Genomic DNA, 20956 nt, shown 5'->3' with positions numbered 1-20956 from the left:
CAAAACCCACAATGCGTGAGAGACTGCATGCTCTTTGTGCTCAGTTCCTGTTTGCCTTTGCTACATTGAACACACACCTTTAAACATGTCCACATTTCATGGGTTGCCAGGATTGGACACACACTCTGAACAGGGCAGAGGTATCCTCGTGAGCCACTGATGGAGCTGCTGGTTGGGGAGAGACAGGGTTCAAGCCCACACCATTCCTCTGCTCTTTTTGTGCAGTCATTTATTGCTATGTCTCCACATTGTCATTTTGTGACTGGAGCCCACAGTAATTTCTCAGAAGTTTATTTGTTTGTTTATTCATTTATTACATTTACATACCACTTTCCCCTGCAAGAAGCTCCAGGTTGTGTGCATGTTTCCGTCCTCACTATTTTACCCTCACAACATCACTCTGAAGTGCCCACTGGCCCCCAAAAGAGAAAAGTTGATGACTTCTGGGGTAGAACAAATAGTCCACCTGGGAATATGGAGGAAACCTCCCTTGTAAATACAAGATAGGCAGATAAGCCTGTGCAACGGGTAGACTTTTTAAGGAGTGGACTTTTCATTCCCAACTATGCGCGGCTGCCATTGTGCAAACCTGACCCTTTGTTGTTAAAATAAAAGCCTCTGAGTGAATTGACTTTGCAGCAGCAATGAGTCTTCACTCCCCTCCCCCCCCCAACTCCTTCCTAACAAGTTGATCGGGGACTTTCCCTTGCAGAGCACCCAGACCCAGCTCTAACTCTTGCCTCAGATTTTCCACTGTACCCTCTCGGCAATCATTGCTGCTCCTGTGAAGTGGGTTATAAATACGACCCACAATCAGGACGCCTCGCAGGCACCAACGGCACCCTCTTGAAACACCCACTTTGCCCAAGTGCTCCGGCCTTGTGAAAAGCGACCACAGACAGGCTGTGTCGCTAAGGAAACACGGCTTGTTGTCCCCTGTCCATCAGACAAGGCCTTACTCGGGGAGATAAATTTGGGGCAACACCGTAAACAGGATAAGGATATAATGCACTCTGTTATATAATAACAATATCAATAAAACAACTTAGCAACCTAGATGGCTTTTAAAAAAGGATCGGACAAATTCATGGGGAAGATGGCTGATGATGACTATTAGCCATGATGGCTGTGCTTTGATTCCACAGTGGGAGGCCATCATGTTTCTGAGTACCAGGTATTGGAAGCCGGAAGAGGGGAGAGTGCTCTTGTCCTCAGATGCTGTTTGAGGATTTTCACAGAAAACTGGATAGCTGCTTTGAGAACAGCTTGCTGGACTAGATAGGCCACTGGTCTGAGCCAGCAGGCTCTCCTTATGTTCTTAACAAAATGTTAGCACAATGCAGAGGAGTTTAAGCATCCTTAAGTTCCACTGAAAATTTTGGTGCACATGTGAGAGCTTTATTCCCTTTGATTCCAGTGGGTCTTAAGCACTTGCTGTTAGCATTGGAAGAAGAGCACCAGTTTTGGTGCTATGGATGCTTTTCTGGCAATGAGAAGAAGCATGAGAATTGAAGCTACAGGGAACCAGGCAGAGGGCCTTCTCAGTAGTGGCACCCACCTTGTGGAATGCCCTCCCATCATATGTGAAGGACATATAACCTTTAGAAGACATCTGAAGTTTTTAAAGGTATAATGTTTTATTATGTTTTTATATATGTTGGAAGCCGCCCAGGGTGGTTGGGGCAACCTAGTCAAGATGGGTGGGGTACAGAAAACAAAATAATAAAATAATAATAATAAATTATATATTATTATTATTATATCGTGGTGAGTCGAGCTCCATCCTTCCACCTTGTAGACTACTGGAGTCTCTTCCAGAAGGTTCTATTCTCCCCATGTCCTTTTTATTCTGCCTCTGGGCAACCACCTTCAGTGCCCGGGTGCCTGAGCCTTCTTCTGTGGTACTCATAAGGAAAATGTGGATTTGCACTGACAAATCCCACCTTTTACAGCAATCGCAAAGGATTCCTTTTAAGAGAAGTACCCAGAGGTTAGGGGAAGAGGCACCCTGTGGGCAGAAATGCCCGCCAGTTCAAGATGAGCCAGCTGTCCCTACTCTCACCATTTCCCCACATTGCTCCAATGAAAGATATCACCTTACTTATTTTGTAGTGCTTTAATTTGCTGGGAAGAGCATGGCCACAGCAACTGTCAGCTACGGCTCGGGCAGGAAGAAGGGAGGAACCCCTCCCCTCCTGTCACCTCCCTCGTGCGGTTGTTTCTTTCCTCACCATACGCCAACTGCCGAACGTGAAAGATTCATGATCCGAGTGTTGACGCGGCAAGAGGCCGAGAAATTCCCTGACAGCACCGAGTGGCTTGGCTGCGGCTGTCCTCAGCCCGACCTTCCTCCTCTTCTGTACTTCTGTACTCTGTAATCTGAGACAGAAGGAGGAGCCATGAGTCATCACTGGGCTGGTGGTGACTCACATTTGCAGCTCTCAGGACTGAGATGTGCCTGCTTGTGTTGGAAAATGCGGGGTTAAAGAAGCCTCTCTTTTTCTTTCGGTGTAAAGACAGAAAGGGCATGGCCAGTCTCCTGGGCACTAGGGCCTTGTGCTGTCTTCAGCCACGTCCATACATTTAAAGCAGTATTAAACAGGCATGGCTTCCCCCAAAGGGAGCTGTCATTCGTTAAGGGTGCTGAGAGTTGCTAGGAGACCCCTGTTTCCACCCTCAGAGCTACAATTCCCCAGGTGATTTAACAGCCGATCCCTTTTCACAAGGAACTCCAGGAACAGTAGCTCCGGAAGGGCAGTAGGCATCTCTTAGCAACTCTCACCACCCATAACAAACTACAGCTCCCAGAATGCTTTTGGGGGATTTGTGGTATCATAGTGTTGAAAATGATAGGTGTGAATGTGGCCATACTCTGTCTCTGGCCCAACAAGCATATTATTATAAAGGTACCTTTTTCAACCACTTGCTTCATCTCCCTCAGTGGCAGCAACTACACAGGCACAGGTCTTCTCTAGCCTTGGTTCCGAAAAACCTTTTAACTAAAGATGCCATTTGCAAAGCACTTGCTCCACTGCTAAGGAACAAACTGCTTTGATGTGTTTTTTACTGATAATTTCATTTTTTTTGTAAACTGCTTTGAATGTGTGTTGTTTTACTGTATATATTTTTTTACAATCAAGCAGTGAAATCAAGCAATTTTTAATAAAATGTGCTGTCCTCCTAGCATCTTATTTCCACCCCCAGGCACCACTCTCCCTAATGGTATTACTTGCCCTGGTGTTAGCTGAATTTTCAAGCATTACTAGTAGTCAGGCGGAAAGGGATAACTGTTCTCCTCATGCCATTTTCCTAATTGAAATCCTCTTCCCAAGGTTGCTATTTGCCCTACAGGTTAACCTCCACCCCACCAATATGGTGGTGTCAGATCACACTGTGGGGCTCCCCCCAGCAATGCAATGTCATGTCCTCTTTCATGGTATTGCCAGCATTGGGTGCCAGCAACCTTGCATGCCTCTAGTCAGCAGAGGGCAGATTTGAGACTAACGGGTTTGTGGTTTGCCACTAAACACCTAAGCTCCGCCTCTTCCTCTGATGTAAGAGGGTCTGCAGAAGGTCTAGGTAGCAATGATGGGAAGCTGCTCTTGCTGGATCTGGAATTCACCTGGTCAGTACATAGAAGGTGACTCAGAAAAGCAGCAATTCGAGCTGCATGCCACCCTCTCTGGAAGAGCAGTTGGCTGAGACTGAACAGCCTTTGAGACACCACAAACAAGCCAAGGACATGGAGAGATCTCAACTGGAGATTAAAAATCTTTCATGTGAGTGGAATGGTGGCAGAAATGGAAGCTGTGAGAGACCATCCTGGCCACAGGCCAGTGTCAAGTGTCTGCAGACCTTAGAAGCCCAGTAGTTTGGCTCTGCACCAGACAAGGAGCACAGACCCGAGGGAACGTGTCCTTATTATAGTGCCATTCAGTCAACTGATAGGAGGCTGTGCTGGAAAAGGTGTGCAGGAGGAGAAAGAGGCAACCTTGACCTACCTACATCAGGTGCTAAGTCTCTGGAAGGAAGAATGCGCTAGGCCAGATTCCAATATATCAACTGTGCTAAGAGTGTCAGAACATCTTTCCCTGATGGATATGGTTTTTTCTGCTTATCATTAAGGAGTCGGGTAGATTGGAGATGCTTGGTGGTCATGACGAGTGTTTTGAGTACTCAGCTTCTTTTCTGAAGCGAGGCAGGGAAAGGATTCTTTCATAAAATTTATATACCCCTTGATGGTGTGTGTGTGTGTGTGTGTTTTCTTTTATAAAAAAACACACACACTTCAAAGTGTTTCAAAAATAATGAAACAGTGAAATTGGGGTGGGGTGGGGGCAACAATTAAAAACAGCTATTTAAAACATTAAAAAAAATTAAGCTAAATTTAAGCCAGATTTAAGTACATGTCAGGTGCCAATTAGAGTACTATGAAGGTGTCAATAGGAAAGGAGTTCCCAAGCATGGACTAAAATATCTATTTCTGAAAAATGTGGAATGATTATTATGTGGAACTTGTAACAGTGCTGGTTCCAGGGATCAAAGTGGCTGAGTATGGAGGGAGGTTAAGACATTCTGCTTTGAGGAGTTCCCCTTCCAGGAGAGCCTTCTCTTGCTTTTTTATGTGGGTTGCCTTGTCCTTGCAGCCCCAGCTGCAGCTGCGGAACCGATATTCCTGGTGGAGGTTTGCATCTGGAATCCTAGTGGAAGGTACCTGAAAGGAGGCTCTTAGAAGATGCATGTTGTTCATTCTTCTCCCCACTCTCTCTTAGCTCTTTGATGTTTGTGCAATTTGCAGCATTTGTGCTAAATGCTCCCTTTCCCCAGAGATCCCACTTGTCATTCATATAGTTGCACGCACTCAATGGCAGAGCTGGTGTAGCTCACTCTGCGCTGTAGTTGTTTATATACAGTGGGCTTCGTGATCTCCTTTGCTGTGTGATGAAAGTCCTCTGATGATGGACCAAGTGATATATAGGATGGAAGTGGGGGGTGGGAAAGAGAACTCTGATTGAACATTCTATCTCTATCCTTACAAAAGTGGAACAAAAGTCTTCCTGTGGAGAATAACCATTCTGTTGCTTGCAGTGACCCAAAATAATTTGGTTGGATGTGGCCAACAGTGGAGTTGTACACAATGCCAGCAAGGACAGGTTTTGCCTTGAAAGGAGTTGTGGGTTTGTGGTGTTGGATTGTCTTCCAGGTGTGGGTGTGTTTTTCCTGCTGTATTTCAGCAGTTTAATCATTATTTTAGAATGCTTCTGTCAGTTTTATTATTTTAATTCAGCTGCCCTGTGCACAGGGGGAGATGAGATACAGATATTTGAAATGTGGAAAAGAGGCAACCCCTCATCTTTCTAAGGTTTCTTGGGGAGAGAATAATAGCAAAGCCAGCCGAGGTCTGGAGATGCCTCACATGCACATTTTAGCTTTTTGCAATATGAGCCGAGTACATGGTGACTAACTGAAGCAGCTGGCATGCCAAGGAATTATTTGTTCCTTCTTTCGACCCCTGCAATGTGTATTTTTAAAGTGGCAATGTCAAGAATAAGATGAGGGAGACAAAGTCCCAAACCATCTAAGCAATTTGCAGTTCTGACCAAGGCCATCAGGCAACCCTGAACGACTTTTCCCTTTCTGGGAAGGCTGTGCTTGGCCATAATCAGGCAGCAGTTTTGATTCAGTGCCAGATGGAAGCAGGATGGCCATATCTCCTACTTAACAGAGGACTGTCCTCTGTGTGAAGGGTAATCCATGTGTAGGTATAGCAGAGGTCAGCACTGAGCACTTGGAGAGCACACAGGTCACCAGGTCATGGCATTCCCCACTGTGGTGAGAAGTACTGTATTTCTGTACAATACTTGAGATCCAGATACCTAAAAGATCATCTCAACCCCTCCACACCCAATTGACCATTGTGTTCCGCTGTAGAAGGTATCCTGCAGATATTATTCTATATATATAGCTCCATTTCATGTGATGTCAGAATTGGGCCTTTGCTGTGACATCATCTCCCCTTCAGAAGTCCCTTCTATTGCACGCCAAACAGGCACCTTCTCTATTGCCTTTTCAGCACCTGCTAAAAATGTTCCTTTTAAAATCTTAATCCCAGTTCACATCCATTTTGAATTGGAAATGATTTCATGTGTGCACTGTTTTTATATCTACCATATATTGTGGGAAATGGTATGTCTGTTCTCTATGCGTTTGTACTGTTCAGTTTCTGTTAATTGATTCTCATGAAAACTTACAGATTCTGGCTTCACACAATTAACTCAAGGCAGTGTCAATTTACTCTTGGCAGAAAGCCAAGGTCTGCTTGACCTAGAAACTACTTGCTCCGATTGGTTAACGACCAGCACTCAACTCTGTTATCTAGGAATGCTAGCACAGTTTGGGGTTAGGTGTGTTAGGAGTAGGAGTGCTGTGTATGGTTAAGAGAGAGAGAAAGAAAGGATTTATTTTACTTTGTTTTGTATGCAGAAACTCTGCTGGTTTCTTTTCCTTTTAATAAATCCTGTAAATAGTTATTCTGAGTCTAGCTGACTAGTCATTTCCACCTCAACTAGCTTCTTCGCTGTGCAGGAAAACTCTTCTACATTTGGGCTAAAGCCATTAGAGCTATGCCTGACTCTCAATATATCATTGCCAAATTCATCACAAGGGTTCCTGAGGTGGGAGAGGCATTTTGATTCAAGATGGTGGACCAAAACACTACTCTGGTGTGGCTTCATTTTTTTGCCTTGGTTTGGTTGCCTCTTGAGATAGAGTTACCAAACTTGGCATAAACTAAGAAAACCCAAAATAGACATCTTCTTATTGTTGGCCCTAGGAGTGAGATGCAGGAGAACTGCATCAGGGTCAGGGATTGCTGGAAGGTACATAAAAGGCTGAGGCAAGGTCCACAGCAGTGGGCCACTGGCTAATGTGGCTGTGTAGAAACGAGGTGGCTTACATGTTTAGTGTATACACTTTTATTCCACTCTTCACTGCCAAAGGCTTCCAAGGCTAGCTCACAAATCAAAAGGCAAAATAGCAATTAATTTATCAATTCACTAAATATCAAATAACAGTAAAACCAAATATTAAGTCCAGTACCAAGTTTTAAATCCATTTTGTTGAAACAGGATCAAAAAAGAACGAAAAAGCGGAAACAAATAAAAGAGGTATTCACCTTAACCAAAAATATAAAAGTGTCTGTGCAAGGCCAGCCACCCTGGGAAGGGCATTCCAAAGATCGGCTGCCACCACTGAACAGGTGAAGTAAGCCATATCATTGTTTGGCAAACCATAATGTCAAGTCAAGAGAGACAATAGACTCCAGAGCCTATGTGAGATAAGGGATCTCTCCGTTTGTATCACTGGGTTGCACAGTACTGTCACTCCTGCTTTCTGCTCTGTAGGACAATCCCCTGTTTTGAATGGTACCTACCATAATAATAGTGTAAACCATAGCTATATGACAATGATCTCCTTACTTTTGAAAATTCACATCCTAGCCTGGCAGTATCTCTCTCTAACCTGTGACATCACACTGTCCATTAATGGGCAGGGCAATCTTCCAAATTTAGCATAGCCATGGCAAGATAACTTACAGAGCAGCAAGCATCTATTCCTTTCATAGACTTTAATGGGCCTTCTATGTACACAGTCTAATGAGACACTCCTGAACAGCTAAGCGCTGGTCAACATTTTAAGAAAGTGGTTTTTTAAAACTATGGTAGAGTGAAAGATATTTTGCAATGTGAAGCTTACTACTCGAAGCATCCCTAAGAAATGTGTCCTCCAAAAGATCTGGAGACTTACAATGTTCTTCCTGCCAAGCGCTCAAGAGGCTGCCAAATATATCGTGTCCCTTGGCATCTCCGCAATGGACTGAAATAGCTGGAGACCTTTCTGTAGCCAGAAGAAAGCAGGGGGAGAAAAGCCCCTGTTTCTAAATTTGAAGGGGAAGCTGTAAACAACAGACGCACTCTCTGCAAATACACAAGAAGAATTTCTCATTTGATCTCTACCGCAAGAGGGGTCAGCATTCTGCACCTCTAAACAAGCATAAGCATCAACTGGGTGGACTTATTTTGCACCAGTAATTGGAGTCTAAAGGAGGAGGTTGCTGCCTACAATCTATGAGCCTCAGAAATGCTCTGAAGAATATTAATAACTATTTCTAAAAAGCTTGTAAATCTGGATAATTTTGCTTGCTGCTGTGCAGAATGCAGGAAAGAGCCTTATTTAATTCCACTCATTCTCTGTATAAATACGGCTGTTTAACTTGAACAATATTTTTATGAAGCTACATTTCCCATTTCTTTGTGAAAAGAGGCAGGAATATCTGTAAACAAATGCAGGAGAAGCAATCTCTGGTCTTCTGCAGATCTCCTGGAGCAGCTATAGTGTTAAGTTCTCCCTTATATTCTAATATTTCTAGGCACATAGATATCTTCTGGACATTCCTTCTGCATTTTTCCTACTGTTGAGGCTATCAAGTAAGATTGCCTTTTTCTTTGATATTTCCTATTGTTGATGCAAATACGTTTAACTGTTGCAGACAGTTAGACGATTTATTCTTAAACCAGCATTAAGGGTGACTGGGGGCTAGTGGCTACTAGTTACTAAACACAATCCTGTTTCACTGTCAAATATGAACAGCTTGGAAGACTGAATGTAGCTAGTGAAAGGCCATATTTGTGCCACACATTTAAAGCTCCTAGCTGACTGCACTGCGAGGAGCAGGGCTGGCCACCTTATATGGATGGGGAGTGGACCTGAGTGAAGACTGCTGCACTCAGGTCCACTCCCGAAGCGCCGCCCCTAGGCCACCGCCAATTGGCCAATTTTCAAATTGGGTCTGGTGGGAACCTGAGATGCTCCATGGCGGCCAGGAGAGGGAACAAATAGCTGCAAACAAGATGGTGTTGCCCCAGCTATTTGCCCTGCAGGGGGAAATGGGTGGGTACCTGTTTTCTCACGTAGAGCAAATGTTGTCCATCTCTAGACATGATGAAGATGATCAGTGCAGAGCTGCTTTTCAGCATTAGACAGTCACCTTGTCTCATTTTTGTCTTTATCTGAAATCTTCACCCAAGTGTACAGCTTTTTAATGAAATGAGAATGCTGATACCAAGCTTATTGTGCTTCTGAGTCTTATATTCATATTTATTATAACCCTGTATAATCCAATAATCTCTCTTCAGTCTTACACTGTATGCTCGTAAATGTTTTATGTTTCATTGCGGAATCCCTCTTCAGGGCTTTTGCGAATAAACGATTGCATAGCTGTTGCTTTTTATGCTCTGCAGTGCCTTCCTGGGACTACCTTGTTTGGAAGGGTGGCTCCTAAATTATGCCCCAGTTTCATTTCTCTGAACATCTGATCATAACTATTCCTTAAAATACACCATGTCTAGGCAATTAGAGAGGCTTTCTTCATATCTCGTACCAGGGGTGCCAAATTGAATATAATATTGTGGGGGGCTGAGGTAAGTCCTACCCCACATAATTGATCACATGATGCAGTGCACACACACCATTTGAATGGGAATGCCCATCAACTTTGTGGGGGCCTGCCCCCCTCAAATATTTTATTATTTTATCAAATATTTTATTTGATTGCCCCCACGGCCCCTCAATTATTTTATTGTGGGGGTCAAAGCCCCCACGGCCCCTAGGAGTGGGTTCCTATATCTAGTACACAACCTTGGGACTCGTTTTCAGGGTAGTTTTTGCTGGAAAGAGTTTTTCAGATGTTACTTTTTTTTACTGATGTGATCTTAACATCATAAGCCATGCCCAAGTCCTACGGATGTGTAAAATTCTAGGAATTAAACCATTGTAATTTCTGATACAGCTGAAACCACCGTGGACTGAAGCCGTTCCAGTTTGCGCATGGTTCAGGCCAATAAATAGCTCAACACACCTGAAGCACGTCAGTTCTGTTCTTTTGTAAACCACATCTCTGACACTCAAAATTATGATGTCTAAGCTGGCATGGATGAGGGATTGATAAAAGTCTATTATTATTATTATTATTATTATTATTATTATTTATATACCTGGAGGTCTCAAGGTGGTTCACAGAATAAAATCAAAATATAAAACCACAAAATACGTAATCAAACTAAAAACAACCCAATAACCCCCACCCCCCAAAAAACACATTTTAAAAGGGCATAGGATCCTCACAACATTTAAAGTAAGACAATTAATAAACCTGGACAAGAGTCACTCGTTGGAAGGACCACGATCTCAGAAATGTCTGTGGCAATATTTATTGGCAACCAAATTGGCCGGGTGCCTTTCTGATACAAAGACAAAAATAAGAGGGGGGGGGGATTAGCTTTGGTTGTTGAGCATATGTAATACTAGTGCTTCATCTTCTGCAAGGGAAAGGCCTGTATCTAATGTTGCAAATGAGTCCTTATTGCTGAGTTTGATCTTTATTCTTGGCGCTGTTTCTACCGCTGATGCACTTCCACCACAACGTTGTTTGTCCATCCCAGGGCCACCATGGCTTTCTGGGTCAGCCTCTTGGTCAGAGTCCATATATCTGCCAATGTCTGGAAGGATGCTTGGATCAAATTCATCATCACTTTACTCTCTTAAATATTTATTTATTTCTTACATTTATATACCACTTTTATCTTCCAAGGGTCTTGAGGTGGCCACGTGGTTCCCCATTTCATCCTCACAACAACCCTATGAAGCAGGTTAGGCTAAGAGATGGTGACTGCCCCAAGGTTCATGGCTGAGTGGGGATTCGAACTCTGCTCTCCCAGGTCATAGTCCAACACTCTAACCATTACACCACACTGGTTTATATTGCGTCCTCATGCAAATAGGAGGTGCGTGACCTGTGCTGGCATAGCCTTTCTCTCACATACCCAGCCACGTGCGAATGGTGCCATGGAAAAAAAAGTGTGAGGGGTGTGCCTGAGCCTGAAGGACATCAAGGAGCGAGAAGAGGTCTATGGAAGGAGAAAAATTTGCTACCTTCCTAGCTTTCAGAGCATTGTTAGCAGATACAGATGTAACTGTTTCAAGGACATGAAATTCAGTTGTTTAGACACAGCTCAGTAAGGATGATGACCTCATCTCTCCGATAAGGTTGTTTTGACCTAATTGTAATCTGCTAATTTTATTTAAAAAGAAAAGAAATCAATCCTAACGTTCTTCCATGCCCTTTCTGTTCCTGAAATTGGAAAACAGGGTCTGTGGGACAGGAAATCTTAAAGGTCCTTCTGGATCAAGGACAACACACACATCCCTGCCCATATTTTGGATTTTGCAGCTGTTGTTTCTCATAATAACAAAGGTGCCAAAGGCTTTATAGGTCAGGCTGAACGAAGCCGAGATTCCATCCGCTTCCCAGTCTTCTTCTAGTAAGCTGGGGAGACTGGGAAGCAATAGTTATGAGGATGGAAAAGAAGAATGCGAGAATGGAACAGAGTCTAAGAGGTTTAGCAGAGGAGGTTTGAAGGGGAAGAGAGATCCCTGTGCAAGAAAGGCTATACAGTAGGGGGTCAAGAAATTCATTTTGTGAAACAAAAGGAAACAGGGAGTTAGAGCAGAGCACAAACAGATAGGATGATAGTTGTGGGCCTTTCAGAGTTTTGCCCTGAAACACGTTGTTGTTGTTGTCATCAGTTGGTCTTAAGAAACAATGGAGTGCACCTCAAGGGGTGAAGTAAAAACGCTGCATTAGCAGCACTAAACTGATATCCTTGGGGTGCATGCCTGGGCAGTGTGTGTGGAGGTCCTGGGCTGCAGGAGTTGCCAGAAGGAGGCGTACAAGGCACCATCCAACCGTCTTAGGGATTCCACTCCGGATTTGTGTAGGGTTCACTCCTTAGCCGTTTCTTCTCCCAAAGATATCCTGCAAGGCAGCAGAAGTTTACGATCAGAGTTTTCCTTTTCCTAGATGGGCTACCTTCCCAGATTGACGAGCCGTATCTGCCCCTCACTTCCCTCTACAGTACATGCAGAAACTGCCTTCTTGACCGTTGGACCCACTGTTGGTCTCATTCACTCAATCCACTGGAGCCTGTCTTCACATACAGGGAATGTCCTTGGCTACCCTCACCTGGTTTAGCCCTCCCTAACATCCCATACTCCCCAGCCTATAGATTTGTTAAATGAATGATAAATGATGAATTAGCTCAACATCCCAACTTTGAGTTCTACATTTTGCTCCTTATTTATTTTACTTCATCAGAACACCTCTCTCCCAGGCTCTGGAATGGCTTACAGTTCACACTTATGCATTTTGAAAAGAAATGGGGGAAAGGAGGTTAAAAAAACAAGAATCACACCTCTTCCTGGTGTCTCTTGCAGACTCTCAATAAAATAATTCCCTCTCAAAGAACATCAGTCAACATAATATTAGCAGCCAGCGGAAGGACAACAGTTGCGCCATTAGTGGCCCATCTCCTCTCTGCTCTTGAATGAATGAAAACAAAACAAAAGTTGCAACGGCCAACATAAGCCAGCGCCTGTTTAGCAGGTGGCTTCCATCCCCAGTGATCATCTAATTATAGTCTGAGCACAGAGAGTACCTGTCTGTAGAGATGAATGGGAATTTGCAGTGGTGATTGAATCACGCAGAGTTGGCACATGATTAATGAGAATCAACCAGCTGACTCCGGGAGGCCCATTGAAACTTACACCATTGAAAAGGCAGTGGGGAACAGTTCTGGCTCTTTGGATCATCCACTGTTGCATTTTATATGAAACCTCTGTTGCAAAATCTGTCTAGCTGGAAGAAAAGATGCAAGCTGCTAAAGTTATGTTATTCCCCATAGAAGCCCCTCTAAAGTGGGGTTTTTAATGTGGGTGTCTTCTGCAACGTGTCCTTGAGGCAATGACAGTGCAATGGTGGTGGATTTAGACTGGGCTGTCCACACATCATTCTATTTCAAAAGTTGTTCTGTAATGCTGTTACCACATTATTAAGATCTGGAGCACGTTAGATCAGGCCAATGCAACACCTACTCTAGCATCTTGTTCTCCAAAAATTGCAAACTTAGCTCAGTCCCCTTGCTCAAGTGCCTTCCTTCTTGGCCTAATCTAGAGATGTAACAATAAAACAATGAACAGGGTTGTGATACAATGACTATTGCAATCAACACAGGATAATATCACCAAGGCAACTATCTGTAAACAAACAATAAACATCCACAAAAATGGCAAAAGTAGTTTTTTTCTCAAATAGGTTTTATCTTAAACAATAGCAAACACAGTAAATAAAGAGTTTACTTGTAATATATCAGTGGTTCAGTGCTCATTTCTTCTCTTTCCAAAATAGATTTTATCTTGAACAATTGCAAATGCAGTAATAAAGAGTCCAGTTGTGATATACCGATGGTTCAGTGCTTGGATGCTGTTCCAGTAATCTGACATTTCATCTTTCATCACTAAAGAGCTTAGTCATTGAGCATTGTAGTAAATAATATACAATAGAAGAGGGTATGTAAACGACTTAAAGCAGGGGTATATTTGTCCCCATCTGCATGTTTCCATTGGGAGGAGCATAGAAAGAGGACCATGTCCTTCAGTTTGTTAAACCTCCTTATGGACGTTTATTGCTTGTTTACAGATAGTTGCCTTGGTGATATTATCTTGTGTCGATTGATTTAATATAGAAATAGCAGCTCAGTTGATGACCACTAGTTACCAAAGGAACATAGAACATAAGAAAAGCTGGATTAGACTTATCTATCTAGTCCACCAGGGACGCAGGTGGCGCTGTGGGTTAAAGCCTCAGCGCCTAGGACTTGCCGATCGAAAGGTCGGCGGTTCGAATCCCTGCGGCGGGGTGCGCTCCCGCTGCTCGGTCCCAGCGCCTGCCAACCTAGCAGTTCGAAAGCACCTCCGGGTGCAAATAGATAAATAGGGACCGCTTACCAGCGGGAAGGTAAACGGCGTTTCCGTGTGCGGCTCTGGCTCGCCAGATGCAGCTTTGTCACGCTGGCCACGTGACCCGGAAGTGTCTCCGGACAGCACTGGCCCCTGGCCTCTTGAGTGAGATGGGCGCACAACCCCAGAGTCTGTCAAGACTGGCCCGTACGGGCAGGGGTACCTTTACCTTTTATCTAGCCCACCATCCTGTTCTCACAGTGGCCAACCAGATGCTTATGGGAAGCCCTCAAACAGATCCTGAGTGCAACAGTGCGTTCCCCACTTCCCAGGAACTGGTAAGATTCACCTTTATATCAAAGTGGCACCATCCAGATCTCCCATTTCATCTGCCGTCTGTAAGAGCTAGGCTGGAATCCTTCAGAGTTCAAGGACAGGGGGCAGACAGTTACTGGAATTCTGGATTAAAAAGAGAATTAACAAGAAAAAAATGCAGGGTTTTCAAAAAATGAAACTTGCATTCTGATAAATGAACAAAAAAAGAAATAGAAGGAAATGATAGAATCATAGAATCTTAGAGTATGAAGGGATCCCAGGGTCATCTAGTGCAACCCTCTGCAATGCTGGAAGCTCAGCTAAAGCACCCCTGACAGATGACCATCCAACCTCTGCTTAAAAACCACCAAGGAAGGAAAGTCCACCACCTCCTGTGGGAGTCTGTTCCACTGTCAAACAGCTCTTACTGTCAGAAAGTTTTTCCAAATGTTTAGTTGGAACCTCCTTTCTTGCAGCTTGAAGCCACTGGTTTGAGTCCTACCCTCCAGAGCAGGAGAAAATTTACTATTATTATTATTATTATGAATTTATATACTGCCCCATACCCAGAGATCTCAGGGCGGTTCACAGAAAACAAGCATGTTCCCTCCTCCATGTGACAGCCCTTAAGATATTTGAAGATGGCTATTATTATTTTCTCTCTATAGGAGAAGAATAAATAAAGTCTTGCTGCTGCTCCCCCCCTTCCCCCCCCAGCCATCTGCTGTGGAGAGAATGAATGCCTGACCGTAAGGAGTGTAAAAACGAGAAAGTGGCCAGCAGAACAGCTGCTGCGCATCATATCCCAGTGCTCTAGCAGAGACATCTTCTAAACAATCTGACATCTGCCTCCACTTTCTCCCACTCCTGCAATTGAAAATGAAACACCCACTAATTCTGTCAGAGAGCCACAGAGAGCACAAAAATGGAAAGAAAGAAAACAACAACAACAACCTTGCTTCTTTCTTATGTCTCATGCAGCATCCACATTCCTCCGAAGGGGCACTTCTACTGAAGGGAGACCAAAAACCAGTGTAGGAGGCCTCCATTTTTGTGGGACCTTTCAGGGCAGGGCTGGGAAACTCCCAGCTCAGAGGACGCATGTCGTTCTCTGTCTGACTCTCAGGACTCTGTCCAGGCCATTCCCCACAGGCCACACCCTTCACTGGCCCTGCTCCTCTAATGATTTTGGCTGGAACATGTCACTGTTACTGTGACCTTTTGCTTTTGTGGATGGAGAATGGAGAACGATGTGAATCCAGTCATGCTCTATTTTACCACACAAGCAATTGGTATGAGGGCTGTGGGAGGCTGCCCTTGAGGGAATGTAGCTCTTTAAGTTGATATAGGTTCCCCCACCCATAAAATATAAGGCAGGGCAAAGGAGCAAAAAGAATGTGTTATTTTCTTTATTTATTGAATTTATTTACTGCCCTATACCCGGGGGTCTCAGAATGAAGACCCCCTCCCTGCTACCCCTCATCCTCATGCCCTCAAACTGGACCCCCCCCCCACACACTGGGTATTTGTAAATAAATAAATAAATCCCTGCATTTAATGGTGATTAATATCATATGCAGTGTGGGACACGGGTGGCGCTGTGGTATAAACCACTGAGCCTTGGGCTTGCCGATCCAAAGGTCAGCAGTTCGAATCCCCGCAATGGAGTGAGCGTCCGTTGCTCGGTCCCATAATGGATATTTTTTTACATAAATGGTGACAAATACTAAAAAAAAACTCCCTCCCTACATGTCAAACTTGACCCCAGTATAACATGTTCAGTCACATCCACACCATATATATGTTAAAGTACACGGCTTCCTCTAAAGAACCCGAGGAGTTGTAGTTTGCCCCTTACAATGCTACATTTTCCAGCACCCTTAACAAACAACTGTGCCAAAGGTTATTTGAGGGAAGCCCTGTGCTTGAAATGTATGATGTGCACGATTACTCAATAATAAGTTCCACTAAATTCAGTGGTTACTTCTTCTTTCATGTGTTTAGAACTATAGCCTAGTTGCTCAGGCCACCAACTGAGGAGGACCTTGAAGCTTCTGCAGGAACCATGATCCTCTCGGTTCTAATGGTGCAGCAGGACTTTCTTGGTGTGTCTTGTCTCCTTGCAGTTCTGTCCTTTAGTTAAATAGGGCATGATTTTACAAAGACTCTCCTCCCTGAAAGAGAGGGGAGTGTTTGTGGGCGGGAGCCTGAACACCGCCCCTAGCAGGGGGCGTAGCCCCCTGCCTCCAGCTCACCTGGCTGGCGCTCACGCCCCCCCAGTGGCCGTCCAACCAGGTGCCGTGGGGGGGGGGCATGTCCTGCAGCCTTGATGCTGCAGCGTCAGCCTCTCCCCGGCCTCATTTCTCTTCGTCGTCCTGTGCGAGTCAGGAGTCATCGTAGGGAAGAGCTCAACCTATGCAGCTTGTTCCTTTGCCCAGCACATGGTCACTCCACCACCAGCGAGGTCTGAGTGTGAATGCCATCTTACTATCTCCCTTGTCTCCTCACTTTCCTTCCCTGGCCTCTGCCTTGGTGGCTGTGCGTTTTATTTTAATTTTGACCAGTGTGCATGTATGTTTTTTCCCTTCTATTGCCCTTGCCCGTCCGATTGCCTGGCTGGTCTGGGTGACTGAGTGGGTTTGCCTTTGGGTTTGCCTTACATTTTAATTTGTTGGCCAGGGTGCTTGTACGTTTTCCCCTCTCCCTTGCCCTTGACTGTTCCTCTCTAATTTTAAGTTGTGTGTGTGTGTGCTGGCAGCGTGTGTTTGTGCCTGCCGTTTGTTGATTTATTACTCTTTTAGTGTGGGTTTGATTTACCCTGCCATCCACTGGTACCACTTAAATCGGGAGCCCCCTCTGAAATTTTAAATGATGCTGGGGCTTAGAATAGACTGTGCATTTAAACCTCACCCCTCTTACTTTATCTAAGCCACCCCACCCTTTTCGCTTGGCGTTTGGGGGAAGAAATAAGGTAGGGCTTGGGGGGGACAATTCAGGGTTTCTGACCAGGGAACCATTCCTCAGCATTGTACATTTATATGTTTAGAACCTTTGAAGGTGTACCTTTGCCTGGTTCTTGTCATTGGCTTCACTTGCCAGTACAGGGTCCCTAAAGATAACCGCTTTTAAACAAAACAAGACAAAACAGGTTGCGGTTTATATTTCCACTTCATTTTGGCTCATTGTAAAGGACAGCTATTTTCCTTTTCTTCTAAACTTTTCCTTGCCCGGCATGTTCATTTTACCCCCTCCTCCCCCCCAACTCCCCCCCAGGCTTTTCTTCTCCTCCCTTCACCCCTCCTCCCTCCCAGCACCCCCCACCCTTTCAGAGTTCCCTTTGCTTCTAGCCTGAGTCATCACAGTTACCAGACAAGTTTTTCAACTTGCTTGCCTGCAGGCTTGATTGCTCTCTGAGTGACCAGCAGTTTGTTAGGCATTGTCTTTAAGGACCTGGCAGTTCAGCAGCTCTAGTTGCATTGTCACTTTAACTAACCAGCAGTTTGACCATTTGCAGTCTTTTGTCTGTTTAAGCACTCTCATGAAGCTGACCTTGTGGTCAAAAAATTTACTTTTCTTTGTTTGGCAAAGTTTCCTTTGTTTGGTAGACATTTTCCCAGTAGTGAAATATTCCCCTTAAGAGCAACCTCACCCCTCCTTTTCAGAGGGCCATTGGTGTGGGCCTGGAATCTTGTTGATTTCCTTTTCTCTTAATTTGGCTGCAGCTTCTGGGCATTTCCTAGTAAGCAGTTATTTTCAATTCTGATTACTTGGTGTTGCTATGCACCTAGATTTGCCTATCATTTAAAAGGGGCAACATTTAATTGTAGGCAATTATCTTCCAATTCTGTCTGACTGCAGTTGAGGTTTCTTTGTGTATGGGTCTGTTCCTTGGAGCCAGGTGCTAACAACTAGCTGAGCGCTGTTGCTTGAACTCTTGCTGGGTTGTGATTTAATTAATATAAATAAATACAAGCGGTGCATTTAAGTGACGTATAGCTTATTCTGTATGGGACACCGTGCATATTCCTGCATTGCAGAGGATTGAATGAGATTTTATTTACTGACTGGTTTAAAAGGCTCACTGTTCTGTCGAAATGCTGGTAGAAGGACCATCTCCTTAAGTGTATTGTTCCTACATTTTCATTTGATAGCAGTTCCTGTGCCTGTTGTTCTCTGATTGTTCTATGGTACCATCCCTCTAAATCACTAGGAGTTTTACCTGAGGAAGCAGCTCTATATAATTGATTGTGTGCATCTGCCTGAATTGTATATTGACTAACAGATACATAAATTAATAAGGAAGTACGTTCTGAGCATACTATTGCATGGAATTTGCACAGTGTAGTTAATTCAGCTGATGTTAAGAATTTATATAGCCAAGCGTTAATAATCAACTCAAGGAAACATTATATAGCCAAGCGTTAATAATCAACTCAAGGAAACATTGTTTTTGGCAGCATTTTCCTTCTGCTGGGCCTCCAGCATTACCTTTTGTCTTGCAAAGTGTTAGTTAAAGGACATTTCCCTGAGAGCGATTTTCTTTGATTCCATTTGATTGCAGTATGGGGGCTGCGTTGCTCTGCTGTTCCTATTGTTTCATCACTACATGCTTGTGAGTTGCTCCTCAGGAGGCAGGTCTATCCACCTGACCCATTTGTTTGGTGTCAAATAAATTTATAGACATATACAAACAGAACAGTCAAGTGATGAATAATTATTTCATATCATCGTCACTTACGGTAGACAATTGATAGTATCAGTAATTAATTCTACTTACAGTGGTAATTGATTGAACAAATAATTGGATTAGATTCTAGTAAATAACAATAATAATAAATAATAAGAACAATAAATAAATAAATAATAGATAAATAATAATAGAATAATAATAATAATAATAATAATAATAATATTAAAATAAAACATTAAAATAAAGAATATTAATAATAATATATAATAAAAAATAAATAAAGAGAATAAGTGGAATGGCATCACATACCAAGATTAAATTGATTAATTAATTAAGTAAATCTAAAGATAAATATATAAATAGACAAATAAAACTAATAAAAATAAATATAAAATTAATAATAAATAATTGACATATATTTCGGAACCCTCAGTTGCTTAGATCATGGTGACAATAATGCCAAGGTTGCAGGTTCGATCCCTGTATGGAAAACTGCATATTCCTGCATTCCAAGGGGTTGGACTAAATGACCCATGGGGTCCCACACAATTCTAGAGAGCCTGGATAGCTCAACTGGTTAGAGCATGGGGCTGATAATATTGGGGGATCATTGTTTATTATAAGTAAAACAATCATTAATTAGTATATTTGTTCCAGAATCAATAACATGTCCCTGTACAACTGCTTGTAAGCGGTAGCTCATGTCTGTGGCAGTAGCTTTAGCATGTTATCCATGGCGCCTAAGAGGAAGCGCTCTGCAACGGAATCAGCTCACACCTCAGGCTGCATGGGTGCCAATAGCCGTAATTCATCGGGGGTGCCACATGGACGGGATAATAACCTATTTCACACTGCCTAAATGCATTTAGATCGTTCATTGATGATTATGAGCAGCTTTTAAATTACAATAAGTATTTCTAAATTTGCATCTCTACCTAGAAATCAATACATGCAATTCTTATGCAAATTTGTGCCCTCATTTGTCCTACTGCCTTGGTCCTGAGGAAAGGTCATGGCTAGCAGCCACTCGAAGTTAAATAGGGCATGATTTTACAAATGGCATGTTATATGTTTAACACTGACTCTATCATTTATCTATCTATCATCTATCTATCTATCTATCTATCTATCTATCTATCTATCATCTATCTATCATCTGAAGTGCCAAGATGGTAACATTTTACCATCAAGAATTGGATTCAAAAGTCAAATTTGAAAATTTTCAGTTTTTGATTTGGTAGCAGGAATGCAAAATTTCAGTTCAGCTATAGAACAGGAATTTAGCTTTATTCTCTTGGGGGCAGGGAAAGGAAAGAGGTTTTGAAATGTTATACCACCAATTAAAACAGGAGACCATCTGTTGCTTCTACCCATCCAAGTGCAAAGTTCTACTAATTTTATTATAGTTTCTGCCACCCATTTGACCCACGAGCTGAAGATTAAAGAGCAGGTAAGCAGTGAGAAACTAGCCCCCATATTTTTGACTTTGCTTCGACTTCATGTGCACCTGGGTAACCATGGAAATGAAGGCAACTGTGCATTATTCTACAAGCTTCTTCTCAGCAAGAAGTCTTTTATAGCTGCATTTAGTTTTCCAGCACTGCATAATTATGTTTAGAAGTGCCTTTTAACTAATTAGTCATAGCCACTCATTCCCAGTGTTATCGTGACTCCTTCACTGATACCCAGAAGGCCTGTTCCACTGTAATGTGCTTGAGATACTCATATATCTAGAACTACATGCTAATGGGCTTGTTGGACTTCCTCTGTATGCAGGTTTCTACTCAAGCTCTTAAAGAAACTTCAGTGGGCACAGAGACAGTTGCTAGAATGGGGTGTGTGTGTGTTAGACATTGGAGGACACCAATATAGCAAGACTGTACCCGTTGTGCTGGTTGCCTATTCCTTAGAGAGCCAGTGTGGTGTGGTGGTTAAGAGCGGTAGACTCGTAATCTGGTGAACCAGGTTCGCGTCTCCGTTCCTCCACATGCAGCTGCTTGGTGATCTTGGGCTAGTCACACTCCTCTGAAGTCTCTCAGTCCCACTCACCTCACAGAGTGTTTGTTGTGGGGGAGGAAGGGAAAAGGAGATTGTTAGCCA

General features: G+C 43.4%; 1 long non-coding RNA gene across 1 annotated transcript in view; it reads left to right on the top strand.

Moving 5' to 3' along the window:
- Window positions 1–3580: 3580 nt before the first annotated feature.
- LOC307215241 overlaps window positions 3581–20956 on the top strand; it is a 28779-nt gene continuing 11403 nt past the window's right edge. The window contains exon 1 of the long non-coding RNA XR_013838418.1: window positions 3581–3779. This is a non-coding gene — a long non-coding RNA (uncharacterized lncRNA). The remainder of the gene's footprint in view (window positions 3780–20956) is intronic.

The sequence above is a fragment of the Podarcis cretensis genome (genome assembly GCF_951804945.1).
Source record: "Podarcis cretensis genome assembly, chromosome: 4".
In the NCBI taxonomy this organism is placed as follows: Eukaryota; Metazoa; Chordata; class Lepidosauria; order Squamata; family Lacertidae; genus Podarcis; species Podarcis cretensis.
The sequence above is the reverse complement of the archived record's forward strand: the minus strand, read 5'-3'. Positions and strand labels throughout refer to the sequence as shown.